The sequence below is a fragment of the Mandrillus leucophaeus genome, unplaced genomic scaffold (assembly GCF_000951045.1).
Source record: "Mandrillus leucophaeus isolate KB7577 unplaced genomic scaffold, Mleu.le_1.0 Scaffold5, whole genome shotgun sequence".
Lineage (NCBI taxonomy): Eukaryota > Metazoa > Chordata > Mammalia > Primates > Cercopithecidae > Mandrillus > Mandrillus leucophaeus.
In genome coordinates, this window is record NW_012105364.1 from 6,376,115 (window position 1) to 6,381,337 (window position 5,223).

Here is a 5,223-nt window from a genome sequence, read left to right on the forward strand (position 1 = left end):
TTTGAGTCCAGTGCATTTCATAGCTTGGGTTTTATGTTGAGAGCTTGCCTGATCCTGACCTCCAGCTCTGGCCCAGCCCGCTCCTTGTCCTGATCTCTCTGACAGGCTGTCTTTCTGCCAAATAAAATGCAGGCCAGCCAGATGCTCTGCCAGTCCCCTCCTGCTCAGTTTGGCCCCAGTGGAAATAATGGGGTAAGTATAGGTCAGGGTAATGGGGCGACTGACTGCCAGCTTGTCCTCAGGGTCCTTTAGCCACACACCATGAGGCTATCTCTTTGCTTCCACCCTAGAAGGGGTAGGCGGTGTATATGTATGTGGCAGCAGAGAACGGACAGAAAAAGCAGGGCTCGTCCGGGATTTGAACCCGGGACCTCTCGCACCCTAAGCGAGAATCATACCCCTAGACCAACGAGCCACAGGCAATTAGCTCTTGCCAGATGTGCTCTCCCTGCCACATCAGCAGCAGCCACAGCAGCAGTCTGTAGTTCTTAGAACGGGCCTCTCTCCTCCCACTTCCAGGCTGGCTCCAGGCCCAGGCGGCTGTGCTCCAGCAGGCGTTGCTCCTGAGTTCTCTCCTGCTCCTCCCTAGCTCGTTGCGGAGCCACACGGATGCTCCTCTGCCTGGGCCTACAGGCAGGGTCCATTCTTCCCCGTGACCTGCCAGTTACCCCGCCAGGACTCCCAAGCAGAGTTCATGGAGGTCCTGCTGGGGAAGAAGCCAGGCTCCAGGAACCACTACTTCCCTGAGGACCCTCAGGGCTGGTGAGCCCATCTGGGGTCACTTGCGCTCAGTTGAGAGCTACTCTTCTTTCTTACCTCATGATCAGACCACCAGAAAAGCATTCTCCAAACCCATTAGACTCCCAGGTGAGGACCCAGAAGATTGTCCCAGCTTGCTCTTGACTAGGTGATGTTTGCTAAAATCCGCAGTGTCTTCATCTGCTGGTTGGGGAAGGTAACACCTACCCTGTCTACCTTACAGGGTGAGGATCGCATGAGACAATGTATATGAAAGCACCTTGAGAACTGTAAAGCGCTGTCAAAGGAAACGGGTTATGATGGCAACACGAGGGGGAGAGAAATACATAGTAGGAAAGCTGTCATTTAATGCTTGTTGTGGGCCAGGCAGGGTGCTCCCTGCTTTACAGATCTTATTTAACCTTCCAGCAACCTTGTGAGAGCGGTATCACCTCAGTGTAAGATAAACAACTGCCTGAATTCAGCGTATACTTCATGTTTATCAGAATGCTTTAACTTGCCTAAATTCAGCTTATTCACATTTATCTGAATCCTAAGACTGTTTTAAATGCAGTACACACTGCTACCCAGACTTTCTAAAAAACCAGAAATGGGGACTATATCCTGGCAATACCCACACTCCCTCCCCCACAGTAGCCTGCCCTGAACATCCTACCCAGGGAAGCTGCCCAGGAAGGAGCTGCTGGTAGCCTAAAGGTGGCCTAGGTTGGGACGTTCCCAAAGAGAGTGAGGGGGGGTGATCACACCTCAGAAACTGGGGACTCGTAGGAGACCCTGATGGGCTTGGTTGGGCTCTCTGTCTTTTGTGCTTCCACCATCCCTGTACACATCCATCGCATCCTGGATTCTTGCTCACTTCCAGAGGGGGGGTCTTTTGTGAGCTGAGAGCTCCACGGGGGCAGATACTGTTTTATTGGTCTTTTGGGTCTCCCCCAACGTCTGATCCTTGGCAGTACTGCTGACAATACAGGCTATTCCCAGGCATTTCTGTGTGCCCAGCCTTGTGTAAGCACTTTACCAGATTAATCCCACTTAATCCTCATAACACAACTGTTGTCACAGTTATCACTTAGCACATGTCCGTGGAATGAACGAATGAGTGAAAAAAGAAAATCCTAGGAGTGTGCACAAAAAAATCACTAGTGGCAACAGATATGCAGGTGAGTCCTCACCACTTGGCTTGAAGTAGAAATGGTAACCCTGGAGAAATCTTCCACACTCCATCCTTTTTTTTTTTTTTTTTGAGATGGAGTCTCACTCTGTCACCCAGGCTGGAGTGCAGTGGCACGATCTCAGCTCACTGAAACCTCTGCCTCCCGGGCTCAAGCGATTCTCCCACCTCAGCCTCCCAAGTAGCTAGGATTACGGGTGTGAGCCACTGTGCCCAGCCCACACTCCATCCTTTCAAGCAGGATTCCTACTGCACCAATCCCTCCCTTGGATAGGTGGGAAGAATGGCCCTCCCTTTAGAGGATACATTGGCCTGCATTCTTTTGTACTCAGGGGATAAAGTTGCATGATTTCCATCGAAGTGTCTGAGCCAGACAACTGGCTCAGCTAACTAATCCAGCCAGAGAGGAAGGCAACAGCTCATCTATTCTCAAACCAAAGAGACTTTTTTGGGTCGCTGTTCCCCAGCTTTAAACTGACTTATAAATAAAAGCGCACGCAGCATGTCCTTCCATTACCTCAGCACACATTCCCTAAATTGTTCCTCTTGGTGAGTGTGCCAGAGAGTGATGTTGCTCAAAGCTAGGGCTCCTAGGGGGACTTTGCTGAAGATGTTTCAGAGCTGAGACCAGGGTTGGGTCCTAGCCAGTGCTTCTCTCAGAGGTGCTGTTGGAATTTGGGGCAGGATCATTCTTCTTTGTGTGGCTGATCTGGAGCTGCATCCTGTCCACTGAATACCAGTAATCCCTTCTCCACTGTTGTGATAGCCGTGAAACACCCTGCATGCTTCCAAAAGCCTCCTAGATGGTGGAGTCGGCGGAGAGGAGCATGGCCCTGGTGGAAATCCACTGGCACATACCTTGAATTTGCTTCCAGGCTAAAATCACTGTGGCCTTCATCCATGCAGCGGGACTTCAGGCCGTCAGTTGCTCCTTTGTCTCTTAGGGAGAATCATGGCCCTCCCTCCAGGAGCTTCCTCACTCTCCTCCTAGGTGTGAGGATGACTTTTAGGCAGATCCTGTGTCCCCATTTTCACAAGAGCATGTCAGTTCTTCCCTTATCACTTCTCTGGAGAGCCTTATGGGTCAGTATTTAACAGACAACATTGTCACACACATCATCTCAATCACCGTCACTTCCTATATATATAAAGAACAGCAAGAAGCTACCACTGGTTGCCTCTGAGAAGGGTAACTGAGTAGTTGGGAGGCTGGGTGGGAAAGAAACTTCTTTTTCTCTGAATTCCTCTTCTTCTTTTTTTTTTTTTTTGAGACGGAGTCTTGCTCTGTCACCCAGGCTGGAGTGCAGTGGCCAGATCTCGGCTCACTGCAAGCTCCGCCTCCCGGGTTCACGCCATTCTCCTGCCTCAGCCTCCCGAGTAGCTGGGACTACAGGCACCCGCCACCTCGCCCGGCTAGTTTTTTGTATTTTTTAGTAGAGACGGGGTCTCACCGTGTTAGCCAGGATGGTCTCGATCTCCTGACCTCGTGATCCGCCCGTCTCGGCCTCCCGAAGTGCTGGGATTACAGGCTTGAGCCACCGCGCCCGGCCCCTCTTCTTCTTCTTCTTTTTTTTTTTTAGATAGAGTCTCACTCTGTCTGCCAGGCTAGAGTGCAGTGGCAAGATCTCAGCTCACTGCAAACTCCGTCTCCCAGGCTCGAGCAATTCTCCTGCCTCAGCCTCTCAGTAGCTGGGATTACAGGCATGTGTCACCACACCTGGCTAATTTTTGTATTTTTAGTAGAGACGGGGTTTCACTACGTTGACCAGGCTGGTCTTGAACTCCTGACTTCAGGCAATCCACCTGCCTCAGCCTCCCAAAGTGCTGGGATTACAGGCGTGAGCCACTACGCCTGGCCATATGTATATAATTTTTTTTTTTTTTTTTTTAAGAGTGTTTTGCTGTTTCCCAAGCTGCGGTACAGTGGCACAATCTCAGCTCACTGCCACCTCTGCTGGGTTCAAGTGATTCTCATGCCTCAGCCTCCCCAATAGCTGGGATTATAGGCACATGCCACCACACCCAGCTAATTTTTGTATTTTTAGGGGAGACAGGGTTTCGCCGTGTTGGCCAGGCTGGTCTCGAACTCCTGACCTCAAGTGATCTGCCTGCATCAGCCTTCTGAGGTGCTGGGATTACAGGTGTGAGCTACCATGCCCGGCCTGTATATTCTTTTGTACTTTTTGAATTTTGAGCTCAATGCATATGCATATATATGTACACATACTCCACTCAAACCAGAAATTAAATTATTAAAAACTGAACAGAGAGAAGCAATAAGAAGGATAGGGAGAAATGCATTTTGAGCCTCCAGAGAGCCAAAATTTCCTCTAGATCAGAGCAGCCCAGCAGTACTTGGAGCTTGCCCTAATGGTTTCGAACTGTGCTTTGTGTTGTGTTGAATCCATACTGAGGGGTCAGTACTAGACCCAATCCTGTGCAACTGGTTGTCCTGTCTTCTCAAAGATGTTGTTGAGGACAATGTTTCCTTTGTGAAGTCCCCAGGGAGGCATTCTTGTCTGTCGTAACTCCAAGAACAGCTGATTTGCATTTTTTCTCTGGACAATTATGTAAATGAGTAGCTGCTAGAAAACATGAGGCTGAGTGTGTCCCCCGTCGGTAGCAAGTTCACAGGGTCATCAAATGTCAGTATAATTCCTGACTCTTTAACTCCCCACTGTTTTTTCTCTTTCTTCTGCTTCTACATTTGATTCATTGTTTCTTGTTGTGTCCTATATATTCTTGCAAGTCTCCCTTAAACTACTTTAGGAAAAGGAAGGCGTATAAATAAATACACTTCTAATAAGAATAAAAATTTTAAAACCCCTAGCTGGGTACAATGGCTCACACCTGTAATCCCAGCACAGGAGGCTGAGGAGGGAGGATTGCTTGAGGCTGGGAGTTGAAGACCAGCCTGCGCAACGTAGTGAGATCTTGTCAGAAGGAAGAAAAGAAGGGAAGGAAGGAAGGAGAAGGGAAGGAAGGAAAGAAGGAAGGAAGGAAGAAAGGAAGGAAAAGAGAGAAAGAGAAAGAGAGAGAGAAAGAAAGAGAAAGAGAGAGAAAGAAAGAAAAAGAAAAGAGAGAAAGAAAAAGAGAAAGAAAGAGAGAGAGAGAAAGAAAGAAAGAGGAAGGAAGGAAGGAAGGAAGAAAGGAAAGGAAGGAAGGAAGGGAGGGAGGAAGGGAGGGAGGAAGGGAGGGGGGGCCGGGCACGGTGGCTCACGCCTGTAATCCCAGCACTTTGGGAGGCCAAGGTGGGCAGATCACGAGGTCAGGAGATCGAGACCATCCTGGCT

The 5,223-nt window shown here is 49.4% G+C and overlaps 1 non-coding gene across 1 annotated transcript; it reads right to left on the reverse strand.

Annotated features, from left to right (window-relative positions):
* Window positions 1–343: 343 nt before the first annotated feature.
* Window positions 344–415, reverse strand: TRNAP-AGG. The gene has a single exon. It is a non-coding gene; the product is annotated as a tRNA-Pro (tRNA).
* Window positions 416–5,223: the final 4,808 nt, after the last annotated feature.